The sequence below is a fragment of the Trichechus manatus genome, unplaced genomic scaffold (genome assembly GCF_000243295.1).
Source record: "Trichechus manatus latirostris isolate Lorelei unplaced genomic scaffold, TriManLat1.0 scaffold00185, whole genome shotgun sequence".
NCBI lineage: Eukaryota > Metazoa > Chordata > Mammalia > Sirenia > Trichechidae > Trichechus > Trichechus manatus.
The window spans coordinates 2,949,596-2,970,118 of NW_004444121.1; the positions used below are offsets into that span (position 1 = coordinate 2,949,596).

The following is a 20,523-nucleotide window of genomic DNA, read 5'->3' on the forward strand; positions in this document are numbered from 1 at the left end:
AGCACCGGAGAGCCACGGCACTGGCCCTAAACGCCCGGCTGGTGGAGGCCTGGAAGTGTGTTAAGGTTTTTTAATGAAACCAATCCGTATGTGTTTGTGGTAGGCTGGGCCCGGCCAGCTCCATTCCACTGTGTTTTCCAGGCTTCCAGGCTGCAGCTGGCCTCCCCAGCAGCCTGTTGGGCTGTGCTCCCTGGCACAGTGGCCTGCCCCGCCTGGCACCTCCTGCCCGCCTTTCACTGTCAGCCTGCAGAGGCCATCCCGCCACCAACCCACAAGGAAGAAGTCTGGCCACCCAGGCCCACGGGCCACTCCCTCCCGACCACCTCCAGCAGCCTGAGCTGGCAAAAGGAACAAAACACTCCCTGGTCTCCAGCAAAGCTCAGGACACAGCTGAGTGAGGAGTGGGGCTTGCGTGGACCGCCCCACAAGACCGTCTACACTGGCCGCACCTCTGGCCATCCCCCCAGGTGCCCAGCCCCTCCAGAGTGTGTCTTCATGGGGGGTCTCGGGCACGGTCTGACCTCCCTTAGGGAAGAATGGTAGCTCCTCAAGAGCAGCGACATGTCCCCTCCTTCACTGCACTCCCACGCACCTGGCACCGGCCCTCTGGACAGAGCAGGTGCTCAGTAGACGATGGTCCACAGAGAGCAATGTCACCACTGTCCTCAGGCCATCAGGCTGTCAGGCCTGAGAGGAGAGGGGGCAGCAAGAGGTGTGAATCATGGGCTCTTAGGGACAGAGGCCTCCAGTGGTTGCAGGGCAGTGGGGCAGGTTGAGATACTGACTCAAACCCAAGGAGGCCTGCGAACAAGACAGGAGCATCTGAGACGGGGCTATCTTTTTCCTCCATTCTCCCAGTGTCTGGGGGAAGGCCTGCCATCACCACCACCACCACCACTTCCACAGCTACCACCACCACCATTATCACCACCACCACCATCACCACCATCACCACCATCCCCATCACTGTCATTATCATCATCACCAACCATCACCATCACCACCACCATTATCACCACAACCACCACCCTCATCACCGTCACCACCACCATCACCGTCACCATCACCTCCGTCATCAGGAGAACAAGTGACCGTGCTAAATGCTTCACGTGCAACCCTTGGAGGCACTGCTGGGACACTGTTCTACAGAAGACAATGAGGTACAGAGATTGAAGAACATGCCCAGAGTCACACACGACTAGTCATTGGCAGAGCCGGGACTAGAATCCAGTTCTGTCTGAGTCTGGGGATGGTGCCCATTGGTTGGATGAACAGCAGCAGCCGCCCCTGCTCAGCGTAACTCCTGAGGAAGGAATTCCTGAGGAAGGAGAGCTGGTCACTGGCCTGGCTCTGGCCCTTAGAACACTGCCGCTCTGGACCACAGGGACTGCAGGGAACACTGGCTCATTAGCATGTGATTTGCATACAGCTGCTGAGAAGGAGGAGTCTTTCCCTGCTGCTTCAGAGCAGCATTGTTTCTGCCTGAAAGGGACCTTCCAGCGCACACCCGTCCCCCAGGCACTGTAGAAGCAGACGCTCGCCTGGAGCGGTGTCCCCTTGTCACCTCTCTCACTCCTGGCTCCACCCCACCTTGGGGTGACCTTGGGTAGGGAACCCCCTTTCTGGGCCACAGCCTCCTCATGGAGCAGCCAGGGGTTCCTGCGGCCTCCCAGGAATCCAAGTCTCCAGGGAGGCCTGCCAAGATGGCTCCCCAGTGGGGCAGGGTGGGAGGGCGCAGCCCCCTGCACGGTGCTGAGGGGCTACCTGGGGAGAGGCAGGGGCTCTGCAAAGCCTGGACGGTTCGGCCTGGGCGAGTCCAAACTCCCAGGCTGGGCAGGACGTGATCAGCTGCCCCTGGAGCCGCCGGCAGCGGCCTTGCCAGCCTGGGGGCCTCTGGGGCCTCACCCCTCCCCTAAGCCACTCTCTTCCAGCAGGACCTCAAGCCCACCCACCTGCCACCTGCCCCATGACTTCCTATGCAGGAACGCTGGCAGCCCCCAGCCTGGTCGGCCACACTGAGCAGGGCAGGGGCAGGCTGGGCAGAGGTGTCCGGAGGCTGGCTCCCTGGTCAGAAGCCCAGTCACCTGATACGTGCCCTCTGGATATCTTGACCTGGGGTAGGCCTGCCTCACTGCCCCCTAGGAGACGTAAGGGGCACCAGACACCCCCCCACACACGTGGCGTGAACACTCAGGGGCTGGAGACCTGGCCCCCAGGGCAAGAGCAACTCTTTCTCCGCCCCCAGCACCCAGCCCGCCTACCCCTTCCCACCACCCATCTGCTTCCTTGAGACCCAGCCGCCTCCCAGAAGCCTTTCTGCCCGCACACTGGTCCCACATCCGGAACGTGAACCACAGCCACCCTTGTGCTCCCGGGCACAAACGCATGCATCACACTTGCACACCCGCACACCCACACACCCATGCACAAACACACCCACACACATGCACACACTCATACACACGCATGTCCGCACACTCATGCGCACACACACACACACACACACACACACACACACACATGCACGCACAGACACACGGAAGTCCACTGCTGTCCTAAATCCCTGGCCATGCCTGTTTCCCCCACGCGGTGGGGAGGCTGGAGTGTGTTCACTGGATCTTGGGCAAGTCTGACTCTCTGGCATCAGGGTTCTCATCTGTGAAATGGGGACAGGAACTCCTTACCTCCCAGGGCTGCTGTGGGGACCCTGCTGGGCAACTGTATCACAGGTCGCACCCTGCCACCCTTCTCCAGGGTGGGGGACAGTCCCTCCCAGCATTAGGGGATGGCCCTGCCTGTCCTTCTGAGTCCTTTCCCATTGCCTCTCCTCCAGGAGGCCTTTCCAGAAGAATCTAGGCCATGTTGATTTATCCTCTGTCCTGACCTGGCTCCGCAGTGCCGGCATTTCATCAGCCACTTTCTCCAGGCAGTTTCAGCCAGGCCTCAGGGACACCTCCCACCCCATCCGTTAAACAGGAAGGTGGTGGCTGGACCACTCCCAGCCAGGCTGGCCGCTAGCCAGCCTCTGCCCCACAGCCGGCCGCCCCCACCCTACAGCCATCCCAGGGCCCCGGGGGAGCGACCAGGTGCCTGAAGGCACAGTGGGAAGAACAGGGCAAGGGGCCAGTAGACGGGGCTCCACAACCCCCCCGCCAGGATACCTGGGCCACACACACTAGCAGAGGCCACTGTAGGGACCCTGGCCTGGCAAAGGGTCGAAGAGAGCAGATCCACAATGGTCACTGAGGCCTTTGCTGTCCGCCACAGACCCGGTCAGCAGCCCAAGTTCACGCTTCAGAGCGCTCACCTCCGCGACCCCAGAGCCACCCAGCTCAGACCCACAGGGACCCAGACACCACAACTTATCGCGTCCAGAGGAGCCTGCCGGCCTGCCATGCCCGCGACCTGATTCAGCTCCTACCACCAGCCCAGAGTGCACATGGTCAGCCGTGACCCAGGAGCGGACGGGTCATCTGTGTCCTGGGCGGGGACGGGCTGTACTGTGACCTTGGTGCGGACAGGTCATCATGAAGATGAGGCTCCACGACAGAAAAGGGTTGGGGTACAAAACCCTTTTGAAGGCTTTACGCTGATGCAGCTAGAAACCCAAAACACACTGCCACTGAGTCCATTCAGACTCAGCAACCCTAAAGGACAGAGCACTGCCCCATAGGGTTTCCAAGGCTGTAATCTTTACAGAAGCGGACTTTATCCCTCCGAGGGCTGGTGGTTTCCAACCAGTGGGTTTGACCCGCCAATCTTTCCGGTTAGCAGCCAAGCACTTAACCACTGCGCCACTGATGCTCCTTGCAGGTAGAAACGCATCCCCAAATCCCTAGTCCGGGGGCCGCCTTCTCTGAATGCCCTCTCCCTGCAGCAGCCCCTCCGGCACCCGCAGGGGGTGCGGCCCCTCCTCCCACCCCTTCCAGTCTGAGCCCGTTTACTGAACACAGAGCAGATGGTTTATGCTCCCTCCACACAATCAAACACGGGCAGGTCAGGTGGGCCGCGTTCAGACCAGGCCCCCTCCCCCACATCCCTACAGCTGTCCCCACAGCGCCTGGAAACACCGTCCACATTAGCATTTCCCAGCAGAGACGGGCGAGAATCTGTACCAGTCGGATCAGAAAGTGACTTCCCCAGTGTTCCCTGCACTGGGACCTGGTGGCTCGGGCCTAGCAAAATCCAATTGCCGTTTTTTTAACCCGCTCCAGATCCAAACGGCAGGGCACCACCTGCACTCTGTCCTCCAGCCTGGCTCCAAGGCGCCGGGGCTCCAGGCACCAGGCTGGCAGCAGCCCCCGCCCCATCCTGCCAGGATGGCCACTCCTGGCTCTCACGTTTAAATCCCTTTGCCGGGAATGCGATTAGGAGACTGTAAACATCGAAGGACAGCTGGTCCTTCCTTCCCCTGGGGCACCTGGTCCCTGAGTCACAGCTCACCCTGAAGTTCTGGCTGGAAGTCAGCTCCACCTGTAGGAAGAAAGAGAGAGCGGTCCCCGCATACCGCCAGGCAGGACCCCATCCTGGCCAGCAGCGCTCAGGCTTCAGAGCCCTGGCTGTCCTTGCAGGATAGGCCCTTTCTGTCCATTTCTCCTCCCGCCCTCCAAAGGCCACTTTCTCCAGGAAGACCACCATGGTTCCCCAGTGCTGATGAACCCGGACCCAGAGGCGTATGAGGTCTAATCTGGCCCACACCCCACCGTTACGTGGTTAGGTGTCGTCAAGTCGGTTCCGACTCATGGCAACCCCATGTACAACGGAACGAAACACTGTCCAGTCCTGCTTGCTATGTTTGAGCCCATTGCTGCAGTCACGGTGTCAGTCCATCTCTTACAGCCTCTTCCTCTTTTTCCTCTACTTTCCCAAGCATGACGTCCTTCCCCAGGGACTGGTCCCTCCTGATGACATGTCCAAAGTACATGAGATGAAGTCTCGCCATCCTCGCTTCCAAGGAGCACTCTGGCTGTACTTCTTCCAAGAAAGATATGTCTGTTCTTCTGGCTTGTAAAAAAAAAAAAAAAAAATTGTTGCCATCAAGTCGATTCCGACTCATAGCGACCCTATAGGACAGAGTAGAACTGCTCCATAGGGTTTCCAAGGAGCAGCTGGTAGATTCAAACTGTAGACCTTTTGGTTAGCAGCCAAGTTCTTAACCACTGTGCCACCAGGGCAGTCCACGGTATATTCAACATTCTTCGCCAACACCGTAACTCAAAGGCATCAGTTCTTCTTCGGTCTTCCTCATTCATCGTCCAGCTTTCGCATGCATATGAGGTGACTGAAAACACCATGGCTTGGGTCAGGTGCGCCTTGGTCCTCAAAGTGACATCTTTGTACTTCAAGCTTTAAAGAGGCCTTTTGCAGCACGTTTGCCCAGTGCAATGTGTTGTTTGATTTTTACTGCTGCTTCCATGGGCACTGAACACCCCACAGTACAGTGAGGAAACGGACGCCCAGACTCGGGCCACGGCCACAGGACCACTAGTCCGGGCTCAGAGCAGCAGAAAAGCTCTGGCCACTTTTGATGAAAGAGAGGGAGGGAGGGCTTGGGGAAGAAGAGAGAACAGAAGCGCACGGGCGGGGCGTGGGACGGGCGCGGGCGGGCTGCCCTCCCTGGACCAGGCTCCTCTGTCCTCCTTCCAGGCACCAACCAGGGTCCAGGGCCAGAGCAGCTCTCTGGGTTCTCAGCTAATCTCACTCTTTAGAGGACGTGGATTAGCTCAGAAGCCCAGACTCCTTGGCTTGACCCCAGCCCCACTTCTTTCACTCCCCACCCGCAAGCCCCAGCCCCACTGGAACCCTGCCACACACCCTTCCTTTGTGGACCCTGGGGCAAGACCTAAAAGAGCAAGCAGAGCAGGGGATTCACAGAGGGGGCTGCGCAGAGGGAAGAGGGAAGCACGGAAGGCGGAGAGCCAGGGACAGGAGGAGGGAGGAAAGGGGGACCGGCGTTTGCAGAGCCTAAGGCTGCCAGGCTCCTGGGGTCTGTGTCCCGTTACTTCCTAACAGCGGTCTGGAGTTCCACAGCACAGGGTGCCCGGTGGCGGAGTCATCGGGTGTGGATGCAGCCATCATTGCCATCCCAGTCTCCACCACCGGGGTTCTGGCCTCCTATGACCACCAGCCCCGCAGAAGCTGTGCCTGGGGTGGTTCCAGCTCCTCCTCCTGCTCAGTCCCCAGCACAGCCTCCTCAAACTGTCTCCCACCCCATGCTCCCGGACCCAGGCCTCCTCGGGGCTGTCAGATTAGGGAAGGGCCAGGCTCCAGGAGGCCCAGGGAAGAGTCCACACTGGCCACCGCTGGGCTGGACAATGCTGGCAGGAGGCTAAGCCACTCAGTCACCTCCGTGCTGCTACAAACCCGGCCTCCCCAAAAACCAAACCAGTTGTCACGGAGTCGACTCCGACTCATGGTGCCCCTGTGTGTGCCGAGTGGAATTGCTCCATAGGGTTTTCAAGGCTGTGACCTTTCGGAAGCAGATCACCAGGCCTCTCTTCTAAGGTGCTTCTGGATGGATTCCAACCACCAGCCTTGCAGTTAGTAGCCAAGCGCTTAGCCATTTCTACCACCCAGGCCCCATCCACTCCCACCAGTGAGGGCCGCAGCCCCCTTCCCAGAACATCCTGAAAAAAGAGCAACACGACCACGGAGCCCCCTGCTCCACAGCTCGAGACAGCATCCCAGGCCTCCGCCAAGCACTCAAGGTCGTTTTCCAAGTTACAATGTCTTGCTATTAGGAGGGCATAGTCTACACCTTATTATTCTTCTTCCTGAGTGCCACGGCTATTTTTAGATATTCATTCTCGCCTATAAATTTTATAATCAGATGCCAAGCTCCTTGAAAAACACCACTGGGATTCTGATTGGGACTGCATGGCACCTATACATGGATTTGGGGAGAAGGACATCTTTGCAATCCTGACTGTCCTACCCGTGACCATGGTGTGTGTGCAGGGGCGGGGAGGAGGCGGGTGTATACACGTATTTATTTAGGTATTTTAAAATGCCTTTTCATAAAACTTTGTAATTTTCACCATACAGACTTTCCTCATATTGTGTTATATTTTTGCTGTTAATATAAATGATATATTTTTATATTATGGTTGACTTCTTCATTGTATATAGATAAGCATTTCATTCTCATATTTTGATTTTCCATCCAATGCCTTGCCGAACTCTTATTAATTCCACTAATTTGTCTGAGGATTCTTTTGTGAATAAAGACAGTTAAGTTTCTTCCTTTCCAGTCCTTACACTTTTTGATTTCATTTCCTTTTCTACGGAGCAAGCTAGCACCCCTAGTACCATGCTGGGCAGACGAATGATGATGGGTATCCTTGACTCGGCACCACCTAACCACAACATCTTTGCCTTGCTCTTGCTTTTAAAGGCCTGCTTCTAATATTACACATTAATTTTTGCTGTTGGAGTCGTAGTAGATATCCTTATCAGTTAAGGAAATTCTTACCTGTTTTTAGTTTGCCAAGCTTATTTTTTAAACTTAATGGGTATTGAGTTGTATCAACTATTTTCCCAGGAATTATTGAGATGATCATCATGTATACTTTTTCTGCTTTATTCTGCTAGTGTTGTCGTTGTTAGGTGCTGTCCAGTTGGCTCTGATTCATAGCAACCCTACGTACAACAGAACGAAACACTGCCTGGTTCTGCGCCATCCTCACAATCCTTGTTATGCCTGAGCCCATTGTCGCAGCCACTGTGTCAATCCATTCATGTTTAAGGTCTTCCTCTTTTTCAGTGACCCTCTACTTCACCACACATGATATCCTTCTCCAGTGACTGGTCCCTCATGATAACGTGTCCAAAGTACATGAGATGAAGTCTTGCCATCCTCACTTCCAAGGAGCATGTTGGCTGTACTTCTTCCAAGACAGATTCTTTCATTCTTCTGGCAGTCCATGGTATATTCAACATTCTTCGCCAACACCATAATTCAAAGGAGTCAATTCTTCAGTCTTCCTTATTCACTGTCCAGCTTTCCAATGCATATGTTGTCGTTCATAGGTGCCGTCAAGTTGGTTCTGACTCATAGCAACCCAATGTACAACAGAACGAAACACTGCCCGGTCCTGTGCCATCCTCACAATTGTTGCTGTGCTTGAGCCCATTGTTGCAGCCACTGTGACAATCCATCTCATTGAGGGTCTTTGTCTTTTTCACTGGCCCTCTACTTTACCAAGCATGATGTCCATCTCCAGGGACTGATCCCTCCTGATAACATGTCCAAAGTATGTGAGATGAAGTCTTGCCATCCTTGCTCCTAAGGAGCATTCTGGTTGTACTTGAGGCGACTGAAAATACCATGGGTTGGGTCAGGTGCACTGCAGTCCTCAAAATGACATCTTTGCTTTTCAACACTTCAAAGAGGTCTTTTGCAACAGATTTGCCCAATGCAACACATCGTAGTGAATCACTTTTTATAGATTTTGTATTGATTAAATGAATAAACAAATCAGTGCACCAATGTTAAACCACTCATAAATCCATTGGTGGTGTAAATCCAGTTTGGTCAGATTGGATATCTTTTTAACCCTTCTGGATTTGGTTTGCTCAGTTTGATTTGGGATCACTACACCTACGTTCATGAGATAGGTTGTCTATAATTTTCTGTTTTTCTCTGGTTTTGACTTCACATTACGGACTTAGGAATTTTCTTTTTCTATTCTCTAGAAGTTTGTGCACGACTGGATCTCCTCCTTGAAACTCGGGTAGAACCCACTTATAAAACCATCTAAGTTTAGTGTTTTCATTGTGCAATTTTTACTACTGATTCAATTTCTTTAATGGTTATGGAACTACTGTGGCTAATTAGTCTTGAGTCAATGTTGCCGAATGGTACTTTTCTAGGAATCCGTCCATTTTTTCTGGGTTTCCAAATTTGTTGGCATAAGGCTGTTTATAAAATTCTCTTATTATTTTAGAATTTATGCTCTTTTTCTCCTGGATCAGCCTCACCAGTGGTTTGGCTATTTCAAGTCTTTCCAAGAGCCAGCTTTGGGCTTTACGGAGCCTCTCTATTCTATTCTAACTTAGTAAATGTTCTTATCTCTACAGTTCTCCTCTGACATTCTTTGGGTTTATTCTGTCATTCTTTTACTTTTTTAAAAATGTCTTTTTAATGTCTTAATACATTAATTTTTAGACTTTCCTCTTTTGTGGTATAAGCATTTAAGGCCATTCTTGGCAGTACTCCACAGATTTTGATGTGTAGTATTTTCATTATTATTCAATGTTGTCTTTTTATATATCCATTAGTGATTTCTTATTCGATCCAGTTAGTTAGAAATGTTTTTAAATTTCTAAACATATAAGAACTTTAATTTTCTTTTTGCTGCTGACTTCTGATTGCATTTGAGTCAGAATGTGTTCTCTGCACTACTGATTCTTTGACATTTGTTGACACTTGCTTTGTGACCTAGTTTGTAATCAGCATTTGTAAGCGTTCCATGTGTTCTTGAGAAGAATGAGTGTCTGTATTTGTTCAGTGCAGGTTCTACACAGGTCCATGAAGCCAAGTGTTAGATATGTTATTAAAGTCTCCTCTATCTTTACTAATTTCTTGTCTGTTCTCCCCATCAATCATTGAAAAGGATATGTTGAGATCTTCTACTCTCAGTTTCTCTCTATAGCTTTGCACATTTTTGCTCTGTTTCCTTTGAGCTATTTTTTTAGGTGCATACAAGTTTAGGGCTTTTCATCCTGCTGACAAACTGAACCTCTTAGAGGGTACCTCTCTTGATCCTTTATACATTTTTGTCTTAAGGTTCATTTGTTTCTGAAATTGAAGTTGCTACCCAAGGTTTCTTTTCCTTAGTCTTTGACTGGCTTGTCTTTCTTTGTAACTTGACTTTCAACCTTCCATGTCCTTGTGTTTTAGCACGTCTCTTAGAAATATTAAAGAAAAGTTATTCCTTCCTCCAATCTATTCCTTTAGAGGTTACCCTCGCTTTAAGTTTTATTTTATTGCATTTAAATGTTTACTCATGTTTTGTATGTGTGTGTACAAGTCTATGACATGTTTTTACACATACAGATTCATGTAACTGTCACAGAACTATTGCAGCACCGCAGGGAAACTCCTCCGTGCCACCTCTCAATAGTCACACCTCCCTGCCCCACTCCCCTAACGGCCTGAAAACCACTGGTCTCTTTTCCACCTCTATAATTTCGTCACTTCAAGAACGTTATATAAATGGAATCATACAACATGCACCCTTTTGAGATTAGCTTTTTCCCTCAGAAGAATGCCCTGAGTTCCATCTAAGTTGTCGCTTGTATTGCTAGTGGGTTACTTCTTATTGCTGAGTGGTGTTCCATTGTATGGAGGCACCAATCACCTGGTCAAGGACATCGAGGTTGGTTTGAATTTGAGCCTATCACGAGTATACTATGTGTCATGGATTGAACTGTGTCCCCCAAAAAATATGCATATCAATTTGGCTATGCCATGATTCCCGGTATTGTGTGATTGTCCACCATTTTGTCATCTGATGTGATTTTCCTGTGTGTTGTAAATCCTATCACTATGATGCTAATGAGATGGATTAGCAGCAGTTATGCTGATGAGATCTGCAATATTAGATTGTGTCTTAAGTCAATCTCTTTTGAGATATAAAAGAGAGAAGTGAACGAAGAGACGTGGGGACCTCACGAAAGCAGCGCCAGGAGCAGAGCGCATCCCTTGGACTCGGAGTTCCTGCGCAGAGAAGCTCCTAGTCCAGGGGAAGATTGATGACAAGGACCTTCCTCCAGAGCTAACAGAGAAAGCCTTCCCCTGGAGCTGATGTCCTGAATTTGGACTTCTAGCCTACTAGACTGTGAGAGAATAAACTTCTGTTTGTTAAAGCTATCCACTTGTGGTATTTCTGTTACAGCAGCACTAGATGACTAAGACACTATGATATTATGCACAGCTTTCGTGTGAACATGATTTATTATTTCCCTGAGATAAATGCCCGAGTGCAATTAGTGGGTCATATGGTCGGCATATATTCAACTTTTTAATCAATTATCAAACTGTTTTCCAGAGTGGCTGCACCGTTTTACATTCCCATCAGCAACGTGGGAGTTTCTCCACCTCCTTGTACCTTTTACTTCAGCTACGCTAATAGGCATGCAGTGGTATCTCACTGTGGTTTTAATTTGCATTTCCCTAATGACTAGTCATGTTGAACATCTTTTCATGTGCTTATTTGCTATCCATATATCTTCTTTGCTGAAGTAGCTGCTTAAGTCTTTTGCCTATTTTCTAAATGCATAGTCTGTTTTCTTGCTACCGAGTCTGGAGAGTTCTTTGTATATTCGGGATACCAGTCCTTTGCCAGCTATGTGATTTACAAATATTTTCTCACAGTCAGTGACTTGGCTTTTCATCCTTTTGCAGAGCAGAAATTTTTAATTTTGATGAAGGCACCCTTGAGTTTTTAACATGTATAGTTATTAGCAAAGGCTAAAAATTAATCAATACTGAACCTCCTGGAAAATAATACAAGGACCTGAGAATAGTTTAACAACTCTTCCAAACTAATATACTATCATTGTCCAGTACTGCTGTTCCGGCTTTTCTAAAAATTTATCCCCACTGCCTAGACATTATATTTGTAATTATTATAAAATAATGACTTTATTTTACACTGTTGTTTGTTTGGATTTACCTACATATTTATAACGAATGAGGAAGACCGAAGAAGAATTGATGCCTTTGAATCATGGTGTTGGCGAAGAATATTGAATATACCATGGACTGCCAAAAGAATGAACAAATCTGTCTTGGAAGAAGTACAGCCAGAATGCTCCTTAGAAGCATGGATGGCGAGACTTCATCTCATGTACTTTGGACATGTTATCAGGAGAGGCCAGTCCCTGGAGAAGGACATCATGCTTGAAAATAGAAGGTCAGTGAAAAAGAGGAAGACCATAAACAAGATGGACTGACACAGTGGCTGCAACAATGGGCTCATGCATAGCAACGATTGTTAAGATGGTGCAGGGCCAGGCAGTGTTTTGTTTTGTTGTACATAGGGTCGCTATGAGTCGGAAATGTGTTGACAGCACCTAACAACACCACCTATTTACCAATATTTTGGTTCACTGTCCTTGCATTACAGACCTTTATTCTTGGCTTATTTTCCTCCATCCTGAAGTTCACCCTATGAAATTTCTTTATTGCAAGTCTATTGGTGATAAACCTTCTCCGTGTTCATATCTCTGGAAATGTCTACACTTTGTCTTTGTTCTTGAAAGATCGTTTTTGGGTGCATAATTTTAGATTGAAAGTTATTTTCTCTCAACACTCTGTAGATATCATCTCACTGTTTTCTGAATTCTATTGTTGCTTATCTAAAGCCAGCTGCCAGCAAAATTGCCATTCCTTTCCTTTCTTCCTAGCTGTTTATAATAGCTCCCCTTTCACTATGATATTCTGCAGTTTCATCATGATGTGTTTAGGAGTTTATTTCTTTTCATTTATGCTATGTAGTACAGATTGTGTTTCCTGTGTCCATGGGGTCATGAATCTCACCAGACACGACATCTTCACATACTGTCTTTCTTTCATTCAATTTATTCTCTTTTTCTAGGACTCTAATTAGACATACGTTGGTTTTATGATTCTATTCTCCATACTTTTTAATCTCCCAGTCATAGTTTCCTTTTTTTAATTTCTCTTTGAAATATTAATTTCCTCAGATATATCTTCCAGTTTGCTAATTCCCTCTTCATCTGTGTCTAATGTGTAACCAATCCACTGAGTTCTTCATTTCTAAAAGTTATATTTGATGTTTTCCAGATATGTTTGATCACTTTTGATACTTATTATTGCTCATTGCTGTGACTTCATCTTTTTATTTTTTAATATTTCACGGAAAAATTTAATATTCTGTTATCTGATTAATTCCAATCGCCAAATCCTTTGTGGCCTAAAACTGCTGTTTTGTTATTTCTGCTATTGTTGTTTCTTTCTCCTGATTCTCACTCAGTGGTTTGCCTCATTAGAGACTAGGTGATCTCTGACTGTGGGCTCACATGATTCTTTTTATTCTGTGGGCACCCCTAAAGGGCTGATTAGGAGATACCTTCCTCCAGAAATGATCTGCTAGGATCCATTGGCAGAATTGATACTGGTATTCAATTTCAGGTCAAGCCTGCCTTTCATTTGTTTCTGACTCTAGGGCTCTTGATTTCGGGGGTGCGATGGCTAATTGTATATGTCAATTTGGCTAGGCTCTGGTGCTGTTACTTGGTGAAACACTAGATGTTGCTGTGGCGGTAGTTTGTAGATGTGATTAGCTAAAATAGGAGCTCTGGTGGCACAGCGGTTAAGAGCTCAGCTGGTAACTAAAAGGCTGGCAGTTCAAATCCACCAGCCACTCTTTGGAAACCCTGAGGCAGTTCTACTCTGTCCTATAGTGTCTCTGTGAGTCGGAATCAACTCAACGGCAATGGGTTTGGTTTTTTTAGACTCTAAATAAAGGAGATTGCCCTTGATAATGTGGGTGGATTTCATCCAATTACTTGAATGTATTTACCTGCTTAGTACCCATTTTCTCCAGTAGACTTTTGAGGAGAGGGACCTTGTCTGCCTTGGTCACTTCTGTAACCTCATCACTTAATACAGGTCCTGGCCTAGAGGAGGCACCCAATATTAGCAGACATGGAACTGCCCAGGGACCTGGAAGTGACCAGGGTCAAGGCTCAGGGCCAAGATCAGCATATGAGCAGGATCAGGGCTCAAAGTGTGAGCAGGGTCAGGGCCAATGTATGACCAGGGTCAGGGTTGAATGTGTGACAAGGTACAGGGCTCAGAGTGTCACCAGGGTCAGAGCTCACTGTGTGACCAGGACTAGAGACCAGTGTATGATCCAGGATCAGGGCTCAGAGTGTGACCAGGATCAAGACTCAGAGTGGCTCAATGAGTGATCAGGATCAGGGCTCAGCCTGGGACTAGAGTAGGGGCTGATGCCAGGGTAAGACTCTAACACAAGAAAGAAAGTGCTCATTGCCACAACGGGGGCCTAGAACAACCACTGTCAGCATTTGTAAGTGGATGAGGGTCAATCACCTCCAACTGGAATGAAGATTTACAAAGGCTTCTTGGAGGCGAGGCACTGAGATGGATCTAGGCTCTGCAGGATGGAAAGAAGGCTTTCCTGGGGAGTAAATCATTGGAATAAAGGCCTCCAGGGGTAGATTAACCAGTAAGCAAGGTACACACAGGCTTAATTGTGTTTACTTACTAATCTGTAGTGAACAATTTCACATGAGTTTCACCACATCTTTGATTGGACCCACAGAGGAAAAGGAGGCTGGAAAGGGGCCAGCATGCAGCAGAGGAAGCTGAACATGTACCTAAGGGTTAGGATTTTCCTTTGTACACAAAAGTTACTGACACACTGCTGGACCACGGTAAAAACCAGAGCCTCAAACTGGTTCTTCCCCGGCTCAGTCATGGTTGAGGAAGTGAAACCAGAAAAGACCTGAATTTTTAAAATTTGGGTGAACTGGGACAATAACCAGAATGGGAAAAATTATGGGTTGAAGCCCTACTAGAAGCCTAATCTTTCTCTTAGAAAGCAAGGGCGGCGTACCAACCAAATCTCTTGCCCACTGGATTTTGCGCAGAGTTGGAAACAGCTGTGCCCTGCTCAAAGATGGCGGCCGACTGTGCCACTGTGAATGTGTGTTCCTCTCCACAGTCCTGCCAATAATCCATTTGAATGCATCAGGCTTCTGAAAGGGCTCACTATGCCTCTGCTGAGTCTTCCATTCCAGGGCTTCAGCCCGTAATTTTTCCCATCCCAGTTACTGTTTCCGATCACCCAAACTGTAAAAATTTGGGTCTGTTCCCATTTCACTTCATTGGCCATGACTGAACCAGTACAAAGCCCTGGTAAAAACTGAAAACCATGGACGAGCCCTTGCAGCTGTGTACACTTCCACTCTGACACCTGCTCTCATCTGTGCTAGGGTCTCCCCAGAGCCTTCCAGGCCAGCACGCTGCTCAGCTTGCACCAGCACATCAGCATCTGGCATCTGGAAAGGCTTTTATCCACAGGCCAGGCAAAGGGATGGCAAGGGAGGAGGTTGGGGGACGGTAGAGGCCCAGAGGCTAGGCCTGGCTCCACCCCCCCATCCCACCAGCTTCCCATGGCCACCCAACCTCTCTGGCCTCAGACTGTGCCCCACCAAATGGGGACACGAGGTGCTGGCGCCCCACCAAGTGGTATCACGACAGGTGATGGAAGGAAAAGGATCTGGAAACCCAGGGAAGAACTCAGGACCCCTGCGGGAGGCTGAGAGCCAAAGTGAAACCCAACAAAGAAAAGGAGACGGCTCCGTCCTATTTACTTGTCATCATCAATATCATTATTGTCATTGCACCTTTTTGTGTTATTTTATGCTCGTGTACAAAAAAATATTTTATGCAAGAAAAATCAACAAGTACAAAATGGCAGCCCAACCCCATACAGGACCAAGTAATACATATGCATATATATATATATTTATAATAATATAGATATAAAACTGGAGAAAAGCAACACCAGGCCCGCAGGCCGTGAGGAGACCCAGCAGGATGGCCAGACCCCAGCTGCTCCGAGTCCTTGTGCCCGAGGAGTGTGGCCCCCATGAGTCACTCCCAGTGGGGTTTTTTGGGGCCCTTCCCACACCCAGCTGAGCCACCTTCTTCCCGCATCCCGCCCACAGGGTGGCGTTTACTCTATCTTCCCGGCACTCACAATGGCCGTCAGAGCACCGGAATGGCCAGCCAGGAGCTGGGCTCTCATCCACATGCTGTCCTCCTCCCTGTCATCATCCCTGAGAAGGCCTCTCACCAGGCTCCCACCACACAGGTTCCCAAAGTCCCTCCCGCACCCACCAATACCAGGACGAAGGGGAGCAGTGCAGCCAACGTCCCATGTCCACTTGACCTTCAGGCTGCCTGGCTCCCTGAAGACTGACTGTTGCCCCCTAGGCCCCAGCCCAGCCTCCAGAAGAGAATTGAAGTTCTGATCTGGCTGTGGGCCGGGCCCTGTCCTCCCACTGTCCACGACCCTCCCGCTGACCTCAGCCCTCCTGGCCCAGACCCTAGATCTCCTCTTCCACCTTCAGGATCATCCCCGAGAACACCTCAAGGCTGGAAGTGGTGCCCTGGGGGCTGGCCTGGGAACCTCTGGAGGGCCCACAGGGTGCTACAGCAGCAGGGGCGCTGTCCGAGGTGGAGGGTGAGGCGCCCCAGCCCGGACACGCCTCCACCAGCCTCTCGAGGGTCCGGCTGAGGGCCTCGACGCCATCGGCCAGCCGCTGGCTCTGCTCGGCCAGCCGCTGTAACAGCAGGTTCTGCTGGGCCATCAGGGCGCCCTGCTGCTGGCACCAGGAGGACAGCAGGGCGCCCTGCCGCTGGTGCGAGTCCAGTAGCTGCTGCTCAAACTCGGATGTCTCAGCTGCTGCTACCGCAGGCTTCACAGAGGGTGCAGGCACTGAAGGGGGCGGGGAGGACCGGAAGGACCCCACAAAGGCAGTGACTGGGGGGGCCGAGGCAGGGGAGTTAGGTGGGGAGGGTGAGGAGGTGGGCAGGTGGAAGACTCCTCGCAGGTCCAGGGGATCGGGCTTGGGCAGGCTGGGCCCATTCAGGGTCCGCAAGGGGGTCCACAGGCAGCCAGGGGCCTCGTCCTCCTCGTCAGCTAGCAGGGAGACAGGGAACCATCAGCCTCCACTGGCCATGGGCAGGCAATGACCAGGGAGGCGGGGAGAGGCTGTGAGTAGCATGTAGGAGGGCCCCTGCACAGCTATTTCTCATGACACCCCTCTGCAGTGGGCATGGTGCCCTATTTGAGGAAAAGGACATCAGACTCGGAAAAGGACCTGCTCCAGTAGTGCGGTCAGTGGCAGGGCTGGAGTCCAAGCCTCAATCTCTCTGATTCTGTGTGCCAAGCCATCATGCTGGTCTCTGCACCCACCATCTATGCGTCCGTCCGTCCACCTAGCTGTCCATTTATCTATCTCCATCCTGTCTGTCCATCTATCAATATCCATCCACTCACCTACTCATCTATCTGTCCAACATTTGTTCATCTATCATCCATTCATCCTCAACGCATCCGCTATCCATCCACCATTCATCCTTCATCCATCTATGTTCCATCCATCCACCCATCTTCCATCCATCCACCCATCCATCATCCATTCTCCGTCTATCAATCCATGCACCATCCATCCACCCACCCATCCATCCGTCCTCCACCCATCTATCCACCCACCCATCCACTCATCCATCCTCTATCTAACCATCCATCCTCCATCCACATACCTTACCATCCACTATCCATCTATCAATTCATCCACCACCCAGTCATCCATCCTTCCATCTACCCATCCATTATCCATCAATCTATCCACCATCCATCCATCCTCCATCCATCATCCACCCATCCATCCATCCACCCATCCATCCACTATCCATCCACCACCCATCCATCTTCTATCCATCCATCCACCAGCTATCCATTCTCCATCCATCATCCAACTGCCCTCCATCCATCTTCATCCATCCACCCACCCATCCACCATCCATCCTTCACCCATCCACCCATCCACCATCCATCCACCCATCCACCAATCCATCCATCCTCCATCCATCCATCCATCCCCCATCCATCAATCCGTCATCCATCCACCCTCCAACCATCCATTCACCCACCCATCCCCCATCCATCCATCCTCCCTCCCTGTCTCCCTCCATCTATCCTCCATCCATCCATTCGTTCATCCACCATCCATCTAGCCTCCTTCCATTTTCCATCCATCCATTCATCTATCTTCCCTCTGCCCTCCCCCTTTCCTCCTCCCCGCTCCATCCATCATCAATCCATCCATCCATCAATCATTCATTTGTTCATCCATCTTCCATCCACCCTTCATCTATCATCCATCCACCCACCTGTCCATCAGGCTATCCATCCATACATCTGCTTACCCATCCACTCACCCATCTATAGTTTGTCCTTCCATCCATCCATTCATTCATGTCTGCACCCATCTATCCTTCCAATCAGTCTGTCTATGTACCCATCCATCTGTCCATCCACTTGGTCACCCAGGCACCCATCCATCAGTCTGTCCACGCACCCATCCACCCAGGTGGCTGTCCCCAGAAGGATGAGAGGGGGAACATAAGAGCAGAGTTTCCCTGGGCAGCAGGGAAAGCTCTGGATTTGGAATCACGTAGACTTGGGCTCCAAACCCACTCTGCCTCTCGACGGCCATGTGACATTACAAAAGATCTTTCTCTACTTTGGTCTCAAATTCCTAATCTGCAAATGGCTTTAGGGATCTCTAAGCTCACTGTAAGTGTGGAGGAGAAATCAGTAAAGACCCAGGAAAGCTGACTGCCTGAGAAGTGGGGCTGCGGAGATGCCCTGCGTTGCTGGACACTGCCTGACGAGTATGGAAGGACCCTTGCTGTGGTGGCAGCAGGATGATGTGAGCACATGGCAGTGACTTTGGGGGTGATCTCATGTTTCTGAGCCCCGTCCACCTCACCCATAAAGTGGGGATAGTTCCTGCTGTGTAGTGGGAAATGGGCTGGTGACAGCCCTGACACTGTCCCAGAGAGTCGGCCATGGGCTCAATGGGCACACACCAGGGAGTCTGTACCTGATGAGGTGTCCATGGGCACAGGTGATGGCCTAGTTGCCACCGCCTCTTTTTCCTCCTCCTCCACTTCCTCCTTCCTCCTCTTCTCCTCCTTCTCCTCACTGGCACTTCTTCCTCTTGCTCTCCCAGGCACATCCTTCCGACCAGTCAACCCCAGGCGCTCAGAGAGGAAGCCATCTTGTGAGTCCGTTGCTGTCCTCTTGAGATGCTGGCTTCAGTGACGAGTGGGCTCTAGCGCACTGCCGCTCAGGAGAGTTCCCATTAAGTGAGGCTCGGAGGGCAGCTGCAGACACCACCGACCAGTCCAGGGTGGCCCAGGAAGGACCAGGTGGAGCACTGGCCACTGGTGGAGAGGTTCCAAGTGGAGGGCTAGAGCGCCAGGTTCATATGCTGGAGGCCTCAAGGCCATGCATGGGGCTGGAGGAGCCCCAAGTCAAAGTCAGGAGACTGGCCATTCTGCACGAGACCTTAGGCACACCTGCTGCCTCCTCCCGGGCCTGGCGTCCACTGAGGTCCTTGGCTGCCCTGACCTCTGAGTCCGAGTGGCCATTGACAGAGGAAAGGGGGGCCCAGGAGGGGTCAGCCTCCACCCTCACCCCAAGGCTCACCCACTAGACACTCGGAGTGCGAGCCGGAGGGCATGCTGCGCGGAGGTGTGCTGCAACGGTGCTCAGGCTCCCACCCCCCAATGCAACCACAGTGAACTTGCCAAGCCCACACAAAGCCCACGCAAAGCCCAGCAGCAGAGCCCACCCACAGCCTAAGCAGCCTGAGCGGAGGATCATGGCGCCCCATCTCTTCAGCACGTCTCCGCTCCATTCATCATAGACACCACCCCCACCACACAGCCCTCCGCCCAACCCCCTGTCGGCTCTGCCCATCACAGCCACCCCACCTCACCACTCAGCCCACCACCTGCCCCCCGCGACGCTCTTCCTCTGGCCTCTGGCACACTGTCCTGCTGCCTGGACGACTGCCCGTCCTTCAGGACAGAGCATGGACACGCCCAGAGAACATGCCTGCTGGTCTGGGCACCTCGTCTGTGCTGGACTGGGCTGCAGGCCTCTGTGATCCTCCCCCGCCCCAGCATGCACTCAGGGAGGGGCCGGGAGTGGTCATCTCCCCTGCCAGGGCCACAGGGAGTGACCGGGCGAGCGATGGAGAGGCCCTGGGCCGGGATCAGCCTGGCCTGGTCGGTCCCCGCACAGTCCCGGTCCCCAAGCACCCCAATCAGTAGTCATTAAGTCAACTCCAACTCATGACTCTGTGTGTCGGAACAGAACTCTGCTCTATAGCATTTTCAAGGGCTGATTCTTCAAGGCCTGTCTTCTCAGATGGCTCTGGGTGGACTCAAAGTGTTAAGGGTGCACGGCACCCGGGTACTCCCCTCCAGCAACTAAAGACCTGAGCTCTGTGCCCAACCCCTCCAAGTCAGTCAGCTTGCCCCAGGCAGTCTGCAGGAGGAAGGTCCCCTCTCCACAGTCAGGCCCAGAGCAGCCGGGGCTGACACACAATGGCCCATCCCCACCCAGCACCCACGGCTGCACCCTGGAAGCAGCAAAGACAGAGATGCACTAGATCTTTTGGGAGAAAGGGGGCACCAGGGCTTTCTGCAGGAGCAGCTCGCAAACACGGGTCACAGTCGAGTGCGCTCCTGCTCTAGGGGAGCCCAGGACCTCTAGCGACGCAGGCACCCTGCCCACCCGCGCTCCCAGTCAGGGGAGGCCCACTGTGCAGCGCCCAGGGGTACGGTGGCAGGGAGTGCCGAGAGAAGCTGGTAGCAATGCAGTGGGCGCCACAGAGACCATGGCTGAGGCTATCACCGAGCACACGCCCCCGACCCTGCAC

The 20,523-nt window shown here is 51.4% G+C and overlaps 1 protein-coding gene across 1 annotated transcript in view; it reads right to left on the minus strand.

Moving 5' to 3' along the window:
- Positions 1 to 20,523, minus strand: part of TSNARE1 (t-SNARE domain containing 1) — a 133,803-nt gene that overhangs the window by 28,782 nt on the left and 84,498 nt on the right. The gene's annotated exons all lie outside the window — the stretch shown is intronic.